Below are 20,382 nucleotides of genomic sequence, written 5' to 3'. Positions count from 1 at the left end.
TTTTTTCCTCTTTTGAATTTCTTATAATTTCTTTGTTATTATTTTGTTTTTTCTTTAAACAAATCTTACATGTTTATATCAACTAATATAAATGCGTCATGTAATACAGCAACCATTGTTCAATTCCTGTTACTCTGTTTAGTGAAATCTTATAATTTTTTAAAAAAATGTGTTTGGTATGGTGTCTCACTGCGCAGCTTAGACTCATAGTGATTCCTCTGTTTTCCACTTCCTCAGCATTGGATTACAGGTGTGCACTACCATGCCCACACTCGGTGGCCAGCTCAGCATGCCTGGGGTGGGGTCAGTGTGGCATGTGGTGCCGGGGATTGAACTCCACCCCCCACACTTTCCTATGCAGGCACATAGTCTGCTGAGCTATCTTGCCAGCCCTGTTTAGTAAAATTCTGTATTGTTTCTAATGCTTGTTTTTTCCTATCACTATTTTATATTCTTCAAAAAAAAAAAAAAAATATGGGCCGGCCAAATAGCTCAGCAGATTAGAGTGCCTGCAAACAGGTACAGGGGCCAAGGGTTCAATCCCTGGGCCTGCCCTGCTGGCCCCACCCTGGGGGCGTGCCGTCCCCACCCCCAGGGCACACTGAGATTGCAACTGAGATGGGACGTGGTGGCACGCACCTGTAATCCAAGCTCTTGGGAGGCTGTACACAGGCAGATCACTATGAATCTGAACTAGTAGTGAGACCCTGAACACCCTGTAGACCCTTCCCTAAAAAAAATACAAAAAAAAATTATAATTATACCCATAAAAAATGAAGAAAAGAGGCCTCTTGGAAATCCTGGTTTCAGTGGGCTACCCTAAGCCTGATTCAAGCCCTATTATTCTCCTTTTTTTTCATACAGCTGCTGAATTGTGAGTAAAATTTTTCTCAGACTGTCTTCACTAGTAGAAGTGGGCATCAATTCTGATTGCCTCTATGACCAATTCCTTGTACAGTTCCCTTCACTGCAGGTGAAAACATGCTTGACACCATCACTCTACTTGAGCCAGGAAAGGTAGGCAGGGTGGCTGGAGGGAGGGCTGTAAAGCAGAGTTGCTGGGTAGACTCTACTGGGGCAGCCATCTCTATGTGGTTACCTTCTACCAAGGGCTTGTATTTGGTCCTCTTTTTGCTAAGTGTTGCTTCAATTCCTTCTGGTGTGTGTGTAAAGAAAAGCAGTCATTTGATGTCTCGGATGAATTTGTGTTCAGAGAAAGTGACAGCCAGAGGTAGAAGGAACATCGCTGAAGTGGAGTCTGGAGACCAGATTTTGTCCCAGTCCTGTCACTAATGAGCAGGTGGCCTTGGTCAAATCACAGCACCTCCTCGGAGCTGGTGTCCTCATCTGTCAGGTGAGTGGGCGGGAGGTGGGTGGTCCCTGAGGGTCCTTCTGGCCTTCGTGTGGTGGGACTGCAGAAAGATCCTCCCAGCTCGTCTGGAGGTCTGGGTGTTGGGAGACTTGGCCCAGCCCTTCTGCAGTGCCTCTGCTCTCCCTCACCACCTGGAACTGATGGCACGTCAGCTGTCCCCCAGACAGGATTCGGTACTTACTGCACAAGACAGGACAAATGCTGTCGCACTAATGTTAACACCTGGCAGCCTCGTGATGAAGCTTGTAGGAGGGGGCATTTCACAGATGGCACTGTTTCTCCTGGTGTGGTAAGGACCCACTCTCCATGCTTGCTTGCTTTCTTTCTTTCTTTCTTTCTTTCTTTCTTTCTTTCTTTCTTTCTTTCTTTCTTTCTTTTTCTTTCTTTTTTGTATTTTAAGGAAGGGTCTACACGGTGTTCAGGGTCTCACTACTAGATCGGACTCATAGTGGTCTGCCTGTTTACAGCTTCCCAAGAGCTGGGATTACAGGCATGCACTACCATGCCAGTCTCAATTGCCATCTCAGCGCGCTCTAGGAGCGGGGCTGGCACGGCAGGCCCGGGAATCGAACCCTGGCCCCTGGGCCTGCTTGAGGGCACTTTAATCCACTGAGCTATTTGGCTGGCCTCATGCCTACTTTCTTGTGGCCCCTGTACAACTGGCTTACACTGGGGCTTCTGGAACGGGAAGGCGGAACTGCACTGGCGTGTGTGTGTGCGTGTGTGTGTGTGTGTGTGTGTGTGTGCCTGTGTTCTTACTGTATTCGCTCTCATGAAGCACACATCCATCGAGTGGGGACTGTGATGCAGAGGATGGAGACTGATGACCCTCGGCCTGTGGCAAGCTCTGCAGAGGAGCGTCCTCCCCATCACGCTGCAGCCTCCGGCTCCTGCCCAGCCTCTCCTCTCTTCCCTGAGCTCAGACTCCTGGGATGTGTGCATCCAGCCTGCTCTAGCATTCTGAGGGGTAGGGTGCTCTTCTGTTGTAGGCTTTAGTCTCTTTCCCCGGGATTGGGGGGCAATGGGCAAGGGCAGATGATTCCCGTGTAGCACAGGATCAATACCAACTTTATTTTACTCAATTCCCTTTTCTGTGTGCTAAAAGCTTTCAGTAATGGGGGAGACTCTCAGCAAATTATACCCTGCGCATCCTTTTCTGCTCTTCTTAGTAAGTCATTTAAGATGGAAATTAGAGACCATTATTGTACATTTAATTACCCACCAAATGAATGGCATATTTAATGGAAATGGTAAATCCTTCAACATGAGTTAAGATTCTAGTTCATGCATCTCCAGACGTGTTGCAAAATAATTCATTAACTAGGGATGTGAGTTGCTGGGGCTGCCTCAGGGGAGTGGTGGGGCCAGGACTGGGGCCAAGGATGTGTGAAGGGAGGAGCCAGCAGCCTTGTGCGTCAAGGTTGCTGTGTTGGACATGTTCCTGAGGCGCTGAGCTAGGGCCTCTCTGCTTACCTGGGGAAGGGCATAGAGGCTAATTCTGGGGCCCAGGGATCCGGCCAGGTTGGTTCTTACCTGACTGGGGAGAAGACGAGACTGGTCCACCCCCAGCCCTGCTGTCTACCTCAGGTTCCCGTATCACTATGTAGCACCAGGCGGGATGCAGAAGCAGGTGTCAGGTAAGGGGGAGGGGCATCTGAAATGGCAGAGGCTAAGGGCACAGTTTCACAGCAGTTACTGGGGGCGCAGCCTCTGCCCTCCCCCTCCCTCTGAGCAATGCCCTAGCAGTGTCCTCTCAGCTGGAACTCCAGGCTGCTGTCTCACTTAGGGTATTTGTTCATTTATGCAACCAGCCAACATTTATGGAGCATCTGCTATTTGTGGAAAATCTGTTTGTGAATTCGACCGTGTAGCCAATCTACCTTCTTATTAAATACCTATTATTTATTCAAATCATCATTCACTCATTTGTTTTAAGCAAGGAACTAACCAGAAAACATATATTGAATACCTAATTATTCATGCACCTAATCTGCATGTACAAAGTAGCTATCAGGTGTTCACTTACCTACCTACCCATTCATACAGCAACCAACCCAACCATCCAATCAAATACTTACCGACTAAATGCCTGTTTCTTCACACAACCAACAAGCAAAGATTGAGCATCTACTACGTGCCAGAAATTTTGAGGATATAAGGGAAACAATGATCAAGATGCAGGTTCTCCTCCAAGGATCTTGGAATTAAATAGTATTATTTATAGCTAATATTTACATAGTAGTTAATATATTTGCCTGGCTCTAGGCTGAGTGCTTTATAGACGAGCTTATTTCCTGTGGTAGATGCCACAAGGAAACTGGCAGAGAAATTTCTCCATTTTCTCCATGCCACAGTTTTGGAATGAATGATGGAGCCTCAAGTTTGAGCCCAGGCACACAGAATGGAGAGTGTGAAATTAATTAACAAGACACGGCTCCTTGGTGGGGCAGATATGTAGTGCATAGTCCTACAGCAGGAGAGAGGGAGGACAACCGGGCTCTGCTCAGAGGAGACAGAGGAGTTGTCATTTGAGTTGGATCTGAAAGAACACACAGGAGTCTGATGTAGAGGGCATGATCCCAGCCTCAAGTAGCTTTCAACCTGGTGTGGCCATGCATAAGGTCATACAGGGAAAGATGGGATGGATGGCAGGTGAGAGGTGTGTGGTGAAGCACCCAAGGGGCGCAGTCTGGAGGGAGGGGTGGAGGGAAAGATTCTTCCCAGTTCAAAGTTAGCGTCATAGGGGCGGGGAGATGGTTCAGTGGTATAAACGCTTCCCTGGCAAGCATAAGGGTCTGAGTTCAATACCTGGTTCTGCAAAAACAAACAAACAAACAAACAAACAAACAAACAAAACCAAAGTTAGCGTCATAGTGAGACCCTGTCTCAAAAAAGACATACAAACCAACAACAAACACAGACAAAGTTAGCAGAGATGTGGCCGTGGAGGAGACAGAAATCATGGCAGACCTTAAATCACAGATGAGTAGGCTCTTCTTGGGAGGAGACTCAGGCAGGGAGAATGGCAGGAGAGGACACAGTGGACTGGAAAACACAAGGGTAATTCTGTTTTCATTTCAGCCCCGAGTGTGTGATAAGTGAGTGGAAGAAGGATCCAGAAAGGTGTAGATTATAAAGGGACTTAACCTTCAGCTGGGGACGTAAGGCTTGGATGGGCAGTGGAGAACCAGCGGAGGACTTTGGAAAGAGAAAAGTGCCAATTATTCTCTGTCCCCTTGGTGGTAGGGGACAGAGAATGACCCCCACATGTTGCACCATGGGCTCCCTTGCTGGCAGCTTCTGGTTAGGCTCATCAGGGGAACAGACTAGAGCTGGTAGACTAGAGCTGGGGGTCAGGGAGGGAAGAGGAAGATCAGGCAACGTCTTCCCTACTTCTTCCTGCTGGTTACAGCTGAGACTCTCCAGAAATGCAGTTTTTGAAAAAAAAATTTTTTAAGTAATCACCCCAGAAAATTCTAACATCTAGGCAGGTCTGGGAATCATTGATCTATACTCTTTACAAATCGTGTTCTTGTTCAATCCCGTAACCAAAGCAATATTCTTATTCATATTCTCTGGTAGGGAAAACGAAAGCTCTAAAGGGCCGTGATGTGAGCGCTATCACCAACTCAGGAGCAGAACAGCGTGGATTACACTCCACACTTCTGATTCTCTTTCACTGTCTGCGGAGCCAGGAGTCAAGAAGACTAATTAGAACACCTTTGTTGTAATTGAGTCATCGCGCCATTTCCCTGAGCTGCTTCCTTTAATCGTTGCTTTACCAAATATTGCCCATTTATTTTCTAATGCTCATTTTAACAGAGCCTGCTCCATAGAGCCCTCTGTGTGTCCCCAGGTAACCACAGGCCCATAATCCTGAAGCTACACCTGCCTTGTGTACACACGCCATCTCCTCCCAGTTATCTCCAAACCTTTAATAAAATAGACAAGCTTTTGTTGTCGTATGTGAAAATGCAGTTATAACTGTGCTCAGCCCATGGACTTGCTGGAGGGATTAAATGAGAGATGAAAGGCAATGTGAGCCATTGCTCAGTAAACACTATTTTCTTGTTGGCGAAGAAGATGAGCCAGCCCAGACAGAGATAATTCCTGGAGAAGAGGAAAGAACCCTGAAAGTAACGGCTGAATGCATTCTTTGTCAGGGGAAGAAGCCAGGAAGGACCATTTCTTCGCATGTGTTATGCACCAGGCACTGTGTCTCAGTTACGTTTCACTTGTTGCAGGGACAAAATACCCGACACCCAAAGCGAAGGAAGGAAAGGTTGATTTAGCTCACAGTTAGTGGATGTTTCAGTCCATACTCGGCTGGCTCCCAGGCAGAGTGGCACATGGCAGAGAGCAGCAGTTCATGGCAGCAGAAAACAGCAAAGAGCAAAGGGAAGGGCAGCAGCTGCGGCTTCTAGCCAGCCTCTCTCCCCTGCTTATATTATAAACAAGCCACCCTGGGGCTGAGGGTGCAGAACTCATACAATGTCCACGCCCTCCTCTTGTACAGGATGCGGGTATTTGCAAACTAAGAATCCTGGCTCTCTGCTGAGTCAGTTAACTAAACTTCTAAATTTCTCAAGTTGACACAATGTATCAATCAGTACAGCTTAATGATACCGTCTCCTTTAATCTTTCCAACAACTGTGAATCTGTATTTCCATTTTTTTTTTTATTTTCCTGAAGCAAACTCTGAATTTTAGAGAGGTAAAATAAATGTCTCTGGGCCCTGAACCCAGGATGAGAGACCTGGGGCTTGAGAGCACATGCCACACCTCTGGCTCAGGAGTGCGGGGATGCAAGAGCTGGAGAGGCCACGGGGGACAGGCCACAGGGGACAGGTGGGCCCAGGCCCCACACCGTACCCAGGATCAGAGCTCCGTACTGCAGTCCCCATGACTGCCTCTCAATCCTTTCCTCCCCTACTTAGCCTGCCGATTGCTCTGAAGAGGGCCTAGATAATGACTCAGCCGGGAGTCACCCGCTCCATCTTCCAGACTACTGAGAGAGACTTCTGAGGTGGATAATAGCTTTCACGCTGCAATTCAGTGTAATGTGCCGCTATGCTGTCACGAACACCAGCTCCTCTGCGCGCGCCTCTGAGGCAGCGGATCACAGAGACTTGCGTACACGTTCAAACCAAGACAACTGTTACTTTTCTGAACAAATGAATTGGGGTTTGTACTGGCGGGCTGGAAGTCGGCGGCGTTTAGGGCCTCAGTGACTGTAGCTCAGAGTCCAGGCCGGGAAGAAAATGTCAGGAAGAAAGCATTCTTCAGTGGCGTCATGGAAGAGCTTCTGTCTTCCTACTCCTCCCCGCCTGGCCTGCAGCCCCACTATGGTGGACAGAGCTGCCGACATCTGTGTAGGCATGTTTGTGTGCATGTGGCCTGAATGCTTTATATTAAATTATTATTATTATTATTTATTATTATTTATTATTTTTTTGTGGTCTGCTCAGCCCTCTCTGGGTGCGGGGCTGGAGTGGTATGTGGTGCTGGGATTGAACCGTGGTCCCTGCGCTTGCCTAAACTTCTCTAAGCTTGCCTGAGTTTGCCTAAGCAGGTGCTTTAGACTGCTGAGCTATCTCACTGTCCCTTTATATTAATTTTTTAAAAAGACAGCTAAAAGAGAGAGGGAGAGATGCAGGATTTGCAAGAAGCGTTTTCCAGGGTTTGCGATTAGAGTTCTTATAGCAGATTGTGCCCCGGTCAGGTCCCCGCTCATGTGACTGAAACTCAGCAACAGGCTTTAACACAACCAGGCAGGGGCTCCACTTGTCTCCTCCTGGTTCCTGACATTGATTCCCCCTGCCATCTCTCCCACACCAAAGCTGTCACAGAGGGGCTCCAATGGCTTCCCTGCAGGGGGCCACCCTCCCTGCTCCTCTCTGCCATCCAAGCCACACTTCAGCTGTCCTGCGGCAGAGGCAAGCACGTGACTTCCCTCTGCCTTGCACACCTCTGGGAGTTTGGAGAACCACTATAGCCTTGCAGGAGCTTGCCTGAGATCCTCCTTTTCTAACATGATGGTGGGGGAACACCACCCCAGTGTTCGGCTATGTGTCTAATGGGAAGAATTCTTTGGAGAAGTCTTTCCTCAGGGACCTGTGGGCTTAGAGCCTTGTGTGCTGTTGTATGGTGACAGTCACTTGAAGAATGTGTCGTGTGAGGTGAGAGTGTGGAAAAGAAGGGTTGTGGTCAAAGGAAGACTTCCTGTCCTCAGGATGAGCATGTGTTGCAGAGAAAGCCCAGGCCTTAGGTTCTTTTTTTAAAAAAATATTTTATTTATTTATGTATTTGATACAGAGTCTCACTACACAGTTCAGATTTGTAGTGATCCTTCTGTTTCAACCTCCCCAGTGCTGGGATTACTGGGGTGCGTCACCACATCCAGTTTCTGGGCCAGGAAGGCATATAGTACTGGGGACCAAACTCAGGTCCTTGCACTTGCCAGACAGGCGCTTAGACCGCCAAGCTATCTCCCCAGCCCAGGTCTTACATTCTTGCGGTTCTTGATCTTGACTATCTAAGACATTCCCATCTATTGTAGTCCATTTGGAATTATGCCTTTTCCAAATTAGTCAAACATGCCCCCCACAGGAGACTCTGAATTTCGGTGAAGGTTTCAAGGCTTTTCTGTCGAGGCCTCATCTCCCTCCAGGTTGTCTTTCTTGACTGCATGCTTTGTAATCCACATCCTGTTGAAAGGCCATGTTCTCACATTCTGGCCAGAGCACATGTTGTCCTCCAAGGCCCACAGTCTTCTACTTTGACTCCCCTACCATGCCCATCTTCCACTAATCCATCAGGCATGAATCGTGATGTCACTTGTCCATGAAGTCTGTTTGGCAGTCATTCTTCACCTGGGCCGTCTTACCATGTTGAATTTACTTCATAAGAGCACTTCTTATCCTGTAGGTGAGGCTGTAGGTTGGATCGATTTGCTCATGGTCCATACTGGAGTTTGAATATTTTCTGCCTCTAAATATTCACATTGAAATTGAGCTGCCACTGTAACAATATTAAGAAGATGTTCTTGAAGAGGGGATGAGGTGATGATGGCTCCACCATCATGGTTGGGACTTGTGCTCCTGGAGGAGGGTGAGTTGGGGCTCTCTCCTTCTGTTATGGTTCATGGCTGGTTGTCCCCACTGTCCTCTTGCAGTTATGGGGTGGGTTTCTAGAGTTTGTGATTAATTTGTGATCCAATGTTGGGACTATGGGTGTGAGTTCTACAATGGTCCTGGGGCGGACAGCCTGAATGCAACTCAGGGAAGGGAGAGAGGCTTTCTCCCTTGCTGCTACTGCTGGTCCTCCTTTTGCTCTTGCTCTTTTGCTGTTTTCTGCCACCACAAACAGCTGCCCATTGCCATGTGTTTCTCTGGCTCGGAGCCAGTTCAGCAGGGACTGAAACCTTCATGAACTGTGAGCTAAAGAGACCTTTCCTTCCTTCATTTTGGATATCAGGTATTTTGTCCCAGAAATGAGAGAAAAATAACTGAGACACCTTCCCTCCCCCATTTGCCTTCTACCACAGGATGATGCAGCAGGAAAGCCCTCACTGGAAGCTGGTTCCTTGATCTTGGACTTTCCAGCTTACAGCACTGTGAGAAAGTAAATTGCATTCATCATAAATTACATGGTCATCAGTATTCTACCAGAGCAACACAAAAAGACTAACATCCTGAGGTTTTAGTTATAAAAGAAAGACATGGGTCAAAAACAGCATCAAAGACTTCATTTGAGGCCATCTCTATAGGGATTGTCTTAGTTACCTTTCTTATTGTGGAGACAAATTACCAGACACCCAAAGTTAAGGGAAGAAAGGTTTATTTAGCTCAGATCTTATAGAGGTTTCAGTCATGGTTGGCTCCAAGGCAGGACGGCACAAGGCAGAGATGCATCTCGGAGAGAAACAGTTCACGATGCCCACCAAGAAATAGAAGCAACAAGGGCCCTCAACAGCATCTTTCTGTCCCTTTTCTTTTATCCAGGCTAGTAGGGTGGGCAGCACTCATACCCTTGAGCCTAGCATTGTACCATGAATCAATCCCAGCATCACACATTCTAGATCCAGCCACTTCTGAAAACCCCCTACCTATATGACTGCATGAGGCTGTGGGGGGACATCCAGACCCAAGTCATAAGAGGAGTCAAGACCATTTCAGTAGGGGAGAGAGCAAATTTGTCTCTGAATACAATGAGTACAAAAGAGGATTTATTTAGTTAGTTATTATTTGGTGCAGGGTCTCCCTATGCAGTTCAGACTCAGTGATCCTCTTGTCTCAGCCTCCCCAGTGCTGGGATTACAGGTGTGCACCACCACACTCAGTCTCCATGCTGAGCCAGCACAGCATGCAGTACCAGGGATCAAACTCAGGTCCCTCCCTATGCTTGCCAGGCAGGTGCTTAGACTGCCGAGCCTGACAAAAGAGGATTTAGAGCCAATGGGCAGATTAAAATCTTCCTAAGAATAACTTGGCTAGGTATCAAAGGTGAGGGATTTTGGTCAAGTGGCTCAACAGTGTATTTTGGCAAACTATATTTCCTGGCAAACTGGTGGCTGAGTAAACTTTAGTTAAGGAAAAATTCTGATCACAGCCCAGGTGAGGAAGCTGGATGCTGTGGCCATGCTGGTCCTCTGCCTCCATCCGGGGTTGTCCAGGACTACTTGCACAGTGGTCCTGATGGATGGGCTTCCCTACAGGTGCAAAGCCTCACATGCCAACTTATGGCCAGCTGTGGGACTGCATCTGTTTTGGGTGCTGTGGCTTGTGTCTGGATACCACCCCAAAGCCTCATGTGTTCATGGAGACTTGGAGGAGGTGATTGGATCCCTGTGTGATATTGGATCAGTGCCCTGGTAGGGTTATAGCTGGGTATGAGGTTAGGAGGAGAAGCCTTGGGAAGAACTGAAATGTCTACAAATTGTGAGATATTTACACTTTCAGTTTTTCACCTTAGAAAAACAATGCAGTATTTACACCAGGAGTATGGCCTCACGGTGTGTCCATTTACCTGTGTTGAGCTGATCCTTCTTTATGGCAGAGTCAATCTTCGAGTTACAATAAAATGTTTCCTCTTTCATTTGTGAGTGTTAGATATTTTGTTTGGGCAACTAACAGGGACAATGCAGGGTTAAGAGGGGACATTATATTACCTTTTTGTGTATCAGTGAGCCCTCTCAGTACTCTGTATTCAGGTGGGCTGGGGGAGTTAATACACCACCCCATTCAGCCCCTTTCAGCTATAGTTGTAGTAGTTGATACATTGCGTCAACTTGAGAAGTTAAAAACTTAACTAGATCGCTTTTTGGCCTTTTGGCTAAGATCAAGTGTAAAAACTTAATTAGGGGCCGGGGAGATGGCTCAGTGGAATAAGCGCTTCCCTGGAAAGCGCGAGGACCTGAGTTCAATCCCAGGTTCCACAAAAAAAAAAAAAAAAAAAAAAAAAAAAAAGCTTAACTAAATCTGCTCAGCAATTCCACCCCCTAGAGTGTGGTGGCACCCCCTGGAGTGACTCATCACTTAAAGGCTATGACAGGGAACTGAGGAAGGATGAGCATCCCATTACCTCAGGAGGAGCTCTGGTCTTCCCAGTCACCTTGGACATTGTCTCCTGGCTTCTACAGCAGACTCTTCAGCTTCTGCCTTGGATCTTTCAGCCTTCTGGTATAGACTCATCAGCCTTCCGTCGCAGATCCATCGGCCTCCTGATACGGACTTGCCTGGAATATTGCCATGAGCTCCAGACCTTGGACTGAATCCTTCAGTCTCCAGGGTGTGGACGCCCTCTCCACACTTCCTCATCTGACTCTGTGGCTGACTGTCGTAAGCCAGTCTTGGAATTTCGTATACATTTGTACATCTTGTGTTATATCTTTTCCTCTAGTACAACTCTGACTGACACAATAGTGTTTCTCCCTGCTGGGAAGAATGATCATAGGAAATCTCAAGGCGGTATTCTGGGTAGGGCTGTAGAGTGGTGAAGAATCCTACCATCTACTGCCTGCATTTGCTGGTAAATGTGATGTCACATTGTATGCTTCCAGAGCTTGGAGCTTACCTTCCCTGTCTAGGTGGAATTTCAAAGCCCATTGGAGCAGCAGACCCTGGGACAGAAGCAGGAACATGTCATGGGTTTTGGTAGCAGTCATCCTTAGAATTTTAATTTCCTTATCTTCACACTACTATATATTTACATATCCTAATGATGAGATTACACATTTCAATTAGTGCGTAATTACTAGTTCTATTACTTAAAGAAAAAAAAAGCTTGGGGATAATTACACAATTATGAAATACAATTAGACAATGACATATAATTAAATTTAGAAAAGCTTTGAAATATGCCTCCCACCTTCCTACCCCCCATCCCGCACAAAGGATTTCTAATATTTATTCACTCTCCTCTTTGTCTTCTTCATGTACAGGTGCAATCTAGTGTGGTCCAGCATGATCAAGGGAGAATGTTTTCCTGCAGAGCATGGGGACATTGTTTCTTGAAGCTACAACCCCTTATATCCTTTTGAGGGGGTTAGGAACATCTTGACTGAGGGGAGTGCCTGGGGTTCTGGGGTCATGGGTCATTTCTGCAGGTGCTAGGTGATCAGTGTCCAATCTTTCCTGCTGCTCCATCAGCTGGTAGTACAGAAAGTAAGGGATCAGAGTGGGACCTATCTGGCAATTCCAAGGCACTGGGCTCTTGGAAGGGGGAGGCAGAAGTCATGTCCTACATTGCTACTGCAGTTTACACCTGGGACACATATTCACATTTCCTGGCTGCTTTAATCCTCAGCATCATCTGATGAGGCAGGAAAATGGGCTGAGCATTCTTGTTCTCCTGGCCCCTGGGCAAATAGATCCTTATGAAAACTCCTTCATTTCTTCCTCCTGCTGTGCTTCCAAACTCACTCAGAAAATCCAACTCAAATCAACTTAGCATGACAGTAGGGATTTATTTGATTGTGTAATTGGAGAAGCAAACAGTTGGAACACAGTTCAAACCTGGGTCTCCTTTGGTTTCTTTAGGGTACCCTTGGTACCCTGGCAGTTCCATCTATAGCCTGCAGGCAAGGCTGCTGCAGAATGCCTGGTCTCGCAGTCAAAGAGAAGATCCAGACAGGAGGTGACGTCAGGCCCTTCCCTTCTGGCCTTTTTAACTGGGAAAGGGGTGCATGTCATGCAGCTGCAGACACCCAGTTTCCTCCTAAAGTTGGCCCATGGCATCCATGATGTTTGAACAGTATCATGTAATTCTTATGAGGGTGGCCACATTTCCATATTTCTAAATTCCTGTGCCAAATGGGCACTTCACTCTTACGTCCCTGCGTGGCCAGGATGGACAGCTTCTCTCCTGGACTGATCTCATTCTGTCGCATCACTTAAGCCATTACCTATCTGCTGACGACTCAGTGTCCATCGACAAAACTCTTGAGTGGACTCTATCCCTAGACTCTTTCTAGTCTTCGGCCCTCAGTGGCTGCTGGACAGCTCCTTGTGCACTCTGAGCATCACTCTCCAATAGAGCATCCAAATAGGACACTCCTCTCTGGTTGCCCTTATGCCAGCGTCTTCTAACTTGAAGTGTGAGCCCTCTAGTTACCTAGCCATGCAAACTCAAAACTCAACAATATCTTTGCTTCTTTGTTTCCTTTTGCCAGGACCTCCAATGGAGTACCAAGTACTCTAATGACATTTTTGCAAATAAATGAATAATCTATCTCCATCCATCTCAATGATTATAACCTTTTCATTTTGTTTTTTATGTATTTGGTACAGGGTCTCATACACAGCTTGTTTTCATAGTGGTCCTCCTGTTTTTAGTTTCCCAAGCACTGGGATTATAGGCATGCACCACCACGTGTAGTCTCAGTCTCTGTCTCAGCGCACCCCAGGGGCAGGGTGGGCATGGCATGCCAGGGATTGACACAATTGATTTTGAAAATCTAGTTACTAGGTAGAGCATGAATCTATGTCTTTTTCCTCCAATGTTTGTGCCCTTCCTGCTGGAACACACATATCCTAGCTTTGTCATTATTAAGTGATAATTATATCTTCTTTTAAATCTCATTTGATTTGGGAAAGTATCGAATATCATGATGATAAAGTTTTGTAAGCTCTGTACAAATGTGAATTGTTATTACACTATACATGTGTCTAAAGAGCCATATTTAACATTTATTTATTTTTGCCTAAAATAAGATACTTCTTAAATACATGCAACTTCTAGGTGTTCTGCCTTGCATCAGAAAATTCTTTTGCCTCCCCTCACATCAAGAGCCTTAGGTTGTTTTTGGATTCTTCTTGGTACCTGAAGCATAGAAAACTTTTAAAAAATTAAGTAGATAATTTGAAACTGACTTTGCTTCAAGAATTTTAGTCTCTTTTCTCTTACTTTTGTTATGGTTTTTGTCTAGGTGTCCCCTCCCCCCAGGTCTCATGTAGTCGTGGGGCTGGTTCTAGAGTTTGTGGTTAATTCATGATCTGGTGCTGGGATTATGGGTGTGAGCCATAAACTACACCCGCCTAGGGAGGGTAATCTGCATGCAGTGTAAGGAAGAGAAAAAAGCTTGCTTACTGCCATAGCTGCTGCTCCTCTGTTTGCTCTTTGCTGTTTTCCACCACTATGAATGGCTGCCCTCTGCCTCATGTGCTGCTCTGCCTTGGAGCTGGCCAAGTGTCAACTGAAACCTTCAGTAACTGTGAGCTAAATAAACCTTTTCTTCCTTAATTTGGGGTGTTGTATATTTTGTCCCAGCAATGAGAGAAAAGTAACCAAAAAACCTCTAAATTGCCCCTTCTCTCCTTCAGGCAAAATAATCCAGAATTCTTAATTCCAGGTACTTTCTACGGCAGTCGGAAGGAGTTGAAAGCAGCTAGTGGCTGCCTAGAAGGCCCTGACCAAGGCCTAACATGGGCCTGCTCCACCTGACGTCGCAGATCCTCAGCACTAAGGCGTAATCCCCTCTAGCCACAGAGGCATGACTTACTTTGCCTTTCCCAGCTGTCAGAGTGAGGCAGGTGGCAGGCCTTCCACGAAGGCACTGAATACTTTGACAGCCTGGTGGTCTTCAGGCCATATACCTCAGAGACTCTCAGAGCAACCCAGACTCAGAGAGAGATGGGTTTCTCTGGGGCTGGTGGGGCTGGTGGAGGAGGTGGTGATAGAGCAATGGAGGCAGGGTCTCTCGTCATCTTTTATAAACGTAGATTTGGCCTTATCTGATGAGGCTCAGTTGGCTGGAAAAGGAAAAGCAGTTTAATAAAGTCAGCCTGGGGGCAAGAAGAAGGAAGCCAAGCTAGTGCATAGCCTTGCCCTTTCACTCCGAGGCGGGCTGAGCGTAGAACACAGCCAGCCTCTTTGTCCCTCACAGGCCTTTGGGCAAGCTGTCTGGAGCACCCACTTCTCCCTTCTTCCTTCAGTTTCCATGTGACCTCTTCCAGGAACCTCTCCCTGCTTAGGGTGTTGGCTTCCTCCCTCTCTTGCAGGCTTGAGCCTTCAACTTGCTTGTTTGCATGGTCTCCCCTCTGATGCGGTCCTTAGGGCAGAGCCTGCTGGAACCCCTGACACCTCCTAGGCGCTCCGTGAATGCAAGGAAACGTCTTCCTTCATCCAGCACTGCGTGGGCCTTGGTGATGAAAGGTGAGCGGGAAGGTCTCTGCGCTGCAGTGGGGTGGTTCTTAGATCTCACTTCTCCCCTTTCCTCTCACATCTGACGCTTGCTTTTCCAGTGAACCCAGAGCTGCGTGCCAGGGAGGGAAACTCTGGTCTCTTCAAGGGCTCTTGGAGGCTCTGAAATTGTGTGGTTTTGTTTGGGCTCTCATTGTGTGTGAGAGCAGGACACCCTGGGGAGGATGCTGCCTTAGGCCTCACCATGATGGCTTGTAGATTCTCTCTTGGGCAGGCTTGAAGCAAAACAATACGCCTGACTTTTTTTTTTTTTCCTGTTTGATATTTTCCTACCTCCCAGTAGTCAAGTCCTGCTGCAGAATCTTGATGGTAAGTAGCCCCCTGGGTCCCAAGGGGACTCTGCTGGCCAAGCTTCTGAGCAGGAGGAGGTGGGCTCAGGGGACACTCAGGACTGCCTCTGCATACCCAGAACTGCCTCTGCACACCCAGGACTGCCTCTGCACTCTCAGGCCTTCTACCCTGGCAGGGCAGTACACACTTGGGGGTGGGACAGCTGCTCCCCTGAGCAAGTCGGGGCAATAAAACACAGATGATGTTCTGGTGAGGATAAGATGAGAGCCACTGTGGTCATTCGAGGCCAGCCCACAGTGGCGGTAGGGAAGGCGGCCCTGGGGTGCAGCTATTTGAGACAGTTGCTCACCTATACCCCACCTTGCTAGTCTCACCACATCGCTTTCATGGTTTGGGGTTTTGTAAAGGGGAACACTACAATACAGGACACATTTTATAAGATTATTTTCACAATGAATCACCCGAAGAATCACATACAGAGTACAGGAAATCTGTCCACACACTAAAAGACAATGAATCCAGCTGAGGGCCTGGATCCAACAATAATGTCTTCAGGAGTCCAATCTAGAGCTCATAACAGTGTCTCCCACAAGTCCAACTGGGGGCCTGGAGCCCCAGAGCCTGTTCCACAGATCTGTTCTAGGAAGGCCCAAAGGTCAACGGTGGACGCTAGAGAATCTACGCCAGCGGGAAGAAGGATCTGTGCTAGCAGGCTGAGGAATCTGAACTGGAGCCGAGAAGCAGCACTGAAGGTAAGAAGCAGAGCCCCCCCCCCCAAAAAAAAAGTAGCACAGCATCCTCAGCAACAGTGAGGTCCTGAATTCCTCCAAGGATGAGGAAAGCCCAGTTCATATGAGGAAAGCCAAGGTGGCAAGCTTTTCCAGAAGACTGAGCAGTGCACCATCTTCCCCTCCAGAGCCAGGAAGCGATGCTCGAAGTGAGGGCCAGAGCTCCCCTAAAGTGAAACACAGCCATTCTCAGCACCTACAAGGTCCTGAGCTCCTCTTCCAATGAAAACAGCCAAGTTTACCAGGAAAACCAGCATGACACGGTCACCTAGCAGAACAGCCCAGGAGAACCAGCAGCTTCCAACAGCTCCAACAGCTTCTCCAAACAGCTTCCCCAGCAGCCTGTCCAGCCTCTCCTTACGCTGCTGGCAACAATCCTCAGGTGGGCCTCCCACACCCAGCACCACACTAGCTCAGTTCCGCTGGGGGTGACAAGTTGTCTACCAGGTGGCATCCACCCCAATTGCCTAGGATGTCAGACTGGCTGAGTTTGACCCCAAGCCTTGCATGTAGCAGGATTAGCAGATGAATGGTTTTGAATTCAGTGGGCTGGTGTTTAAACCCAATGTCTGAAAGGAAAAATATTAAATGTGCAAAGTTTGCCTGCTTTTCCCCCCCTAATTAAATAGCTTTATTATGGCACGATGCAATCTCTGTCCACAATCCAGTGTCTTCTGATGTAAAATATTTGTAGCAATGGGTTGCTAATTGGTCTTCCATCTCTGTTTCTGTCTTGATGTGCACACTTCTCATCAAGTGTGCATAGCACTTTTGTCATTACTGTTGGGAACCATCTGTTTCCACTAGTGAGGAAGGCACAGAAGTCCTAAGGAAGTTTTTTTCCTCCTCGTAGTCACTTTTTCCTGGCACTGGGTTGTGATGAATTTCCAATGTTGATATCTGAGGCTAAGCAGCCCTGGTGCTTTGATAGAAATATCCTCTGTGTGTCTGTATTAAATGATGACAAGGTTAATTATTGGTGAGAAAGCAGGAGGCAAATGAAGGAGTAGGGGATTCTGCTCTGGCTTCTGCAGCTGGGAAGGAAGAGCTGTGAGACTGAGAGATGAAGGGAAGAACCCTGCCTGGAGGCAGAGGTCAACAGGAGAGGAGACTTCGTTTATGAGCAGCCTCTGGCTGGGGAGATAGCTCAGTGGTCTAAGTACCTGCCTGGCAAGTGCAAATACCTGGGTTCAATCCCCAGGACTGCATGCTGTGCTGGTCACCCAAACTGGCCATTGTGGCACACTGCTGTAATCCCAGTGTGGGGGTTCCTGAGACAAGAGGAATATTATTTAACTGCGTAGCAAGACCCTGTACCAAATAAATAAATAAAATTAAAGTCCAACCACATGGAGAACATTTTGGAGGCAGTAGGATGGGGCAACTGGGCTTGGCCTGAGAGAGGGAGAAAGAGAAATATTCCTTAAGGAGGTGAATGAGAACTAGAGAGAGGGGCTATTGCACGGATGGGGGCGCCTCGAAGGCCGGAAGGCGAGGGAACGTCAGGGTCATGCTGTTTGCTTAGGACTTGTCACCCCCAGCTGAACTGAGTCAGCGTGGTGCTGGGTGTGGGAGGCCACCTGAGGATCGATGTCAGCAGCAGAACAGGAGAACCGCAGGGGAAGATGGTGCTGGTGATTCTCTGGAGAAGCATGCCCCGCTGGCTTTCCTGATGTGAACCCTGCTGTTCTCATCATCGGAGGAGCTCAGGTCCTCACCGGCACTGAGCACGGCTGTGGTTCTCTCTAGGGGAGCTCTGGCCCTTTCTTTGGGTGTCGCTTCCTGGCTCCAGGGCAGATCCCTCGGACTGCTAGCACAGATCTTTCATCCCACTGCTGAGGACTTTCTAGCTTCCACCACTGACCTTTGGGCCTTCCCAGTGCAGATCCGTGAAATAGGCCTGCATGGGACATCGCTGTGGGCTCTGGGCCTCCAGGTGGACTTGTGGGGGATGCTGGCATGGGCTCTAGGTCTCCAGACAGACTCAGGCAGAGCATTGCTGTGGGATCCAGGCCCTCAGCTGGATTCTTCAGGTCTCTAGTGTGTGGAAAGTTCTCTTGCACTCTTGTTTTGTTTAATTAAATTTCTTGAGAAACAAATAGCAATGAGACAGTTTCAAAACCGATTAGTAGGACAGTTTCAGTAATTAATACATTGCATATTGTTGTCGTCTTAGTGGTTATTCATAGTACAAGATGCAGACATGATATCCTGCCCATAAACACTATTAGTACAAATCTTTCTTCTCATTAAATTAAGAGAAAGCAGGTGTATATCTATCCTAACTATTTTGTATGGACTTTATATTTGACTTTTTCAGTGACTACTCTACAATAATCCTATAAATCATGTGTCCTATATTAAATCTATTTCCTTGCAAAACTTGACTACAATAGGGCTTGCCTTAATAGGCTCTCTAAAGGGGGACATTAGTGGGCTTTTGGGATAGGGTAGTTGTAGAATGGAAGTTAGTTAGTGAGGTCTAAACTAAGCGAATTGCTGGGTAGTCAGTGGTCTTGTCTCTGGAGCCTAAGTCTACCCAGAGTCCCTGTCAACTCATCTTCCCCAAAGTCTTAGCAGGGAGCATTTACTCTGTACCAGCTGGTCTTAAAACAGTTTGCTGTCACTTGGTGTTGCAAGACATGGTTTGGAATAACTGATGTGATTTTCAATTCAGAGTATAGTTTTCCATTTGTGGTTTGAGCTTCATTCCTTACCTCAGAAAAGAGACTTTGACCTCCAGGGAGTTCCCTGTCCTCTGAGGTAGCCCAGGAAAAAAATTCTAATAGAAGCAAGAATCGACAGTTGTTTCTGTTGGGAATATCCAGTGGCTGCCTCCTGATACTCTCCTAGAGACAGCCGCAATCTTCAAGGGCCTGGGCTCTGCCACTTCCTGCCCTGACCAACACAACCCAGCCTCTGTCACTGTCCCACACCATCCCACTTCCACCAGCCTTGTCACCAACCCTACCCCTCCAAACCAGTACCACTTGTCAAAGAAGTACTGTATGTCAGTACCGAGCTGTATGGATTTGCAACGATTGCTTTATTCAATCTCTTTGTAGCTTCTTAAGCATGGTTTATTAGTGGATTTCATCTATAAAGTTACTCATGCCCAAATCCCCACCCAGAAACACTGAACAGAAGATCTTAGATAAACACTGAGGAATCTATACCTAAAACAACTTCATAGCTGATTTTGATGAAAACATGGTATTTGAGTGCCACAGATATAAACAATATTATTTTTGTTTTACAGGGGTAGGTCAAGGGAGAGAGAGTTAGAAATGATTTCCCTTTGTGATCCCAGGAAATGCCATGTTTAAGGTAACTGGGAGAATAATCTCAGTGAATTGAGACAAGAAGATTTTTTCTGTTTAACAAGTACCTAGTATAATGTATGGCTTATCTCACTTTATAGTGGAGAACACCATGGCTCAGAAAGGGTCAAGCGAGTTGCCCTGGTCCCACAGAAGGGACAGAAGCAGGATTCCAAGGCAGATCTGCCTGGCCCCATGTGCTGTGCCTTTCTGGACTGAGGACTGTCTCTAGCAGCCTCTGGTAGGCTGACCTGCATGGTTGTTTGTTTTACTTCCACACTGATTGTCTTTCTATGCTACAGCACAGACGTGTGACTTCTCCACCTGTCCTTCTGCTGAGCCTTTGCGAGCAAGGCGTTCTTCAGTGCTTTCCCCTGCAGCACCTCTCCATACCCCTGCCAGGCCTTTGCCCTTCTGACACCTGGGTTTAAGGCTTTCAGAATTTTCCCCTTTTTGCCTCTCTCCAGTTATTCTTTCTACTCTATCTTTTCTCTCAATATATTTCTTTCCTCCATCTTTGTCAATTCCATTGGAGTTGTTCTGGTTATTCACTCTCTGAATCCTGTAAACCCTTCTACCTGGCTTTAGTGACACCTCTGGTTTCTTCTTCATGCTCGGCATCCTGCCCTGGATAGGAGCTTTATCCTCCCCAAAATACGCTTGCGGTGTTCCTACTCCCTGCTCCAAAACCTTGCGAATCCACTACACTCATCTGGGTCCTCCCGATGGAGCCCCGTGGACTCTGGAGATTTATTAGAAGTCATAACAAATGGACTGTGTTTTAAAACAAGCAAATAACTAAACACTTTCAACATATTCCTCACTGTTTGGTCTTTCAGTAAGACACGATGGATTGCCTTCAGTGAAATGTCAGTACTGATAAAAATCAGAGTGAATTTGGACATAGAAAC

At 47.2% G+C, this 20,382-nt stretch overlaps 1 long non-coding RNA gene across 1 annotated transcript in view; it reads left to right on the top strand.

Annotated features, from left to right (window-relative positions):
- LOC111814083 overlaps nucleotides 1-18,360 on the top strand; it is a 19,076-nt gene extending 716 nt beyond the window's left edge. Inside the window, exons 2-3 of the long non-coding RNA XR_002819156.1 lie at nucleotides 8,478-8,481; nucleotides 18,284-18,360. This is a non-coding gene — a long non-coding RNA (uncharacterized LOC111814083). The remainder of the gene's footprint in view (nucleotides 1-8,477; nucleotides 8,482-18,283) is intronic.
- Nucleotides 18,361-20,382: the final 2,022 nt, after the last annotated feature.

Source organism: Octodon degus, unplaced genomic scaffold (assembly GCF_000260255.1).
Source record: "Octodon degus isolate 3935 unplaced genomic scaffold, OctDeg1.0 scaffold00266, whole genome shotgun sequence".
Classification (NCBI taxonomy): domain Eukaryota; kingdom Metazoa; phylum Chordata; class Mammalia; order Rodentia; family Octodontidae; genus Octodon; species Octodon degus.
The sequence above is the reverse complement of the archived record's forward strand: the minus strand, read 5'-3'. Positions and strand labels throughout refer to the sequence as shown.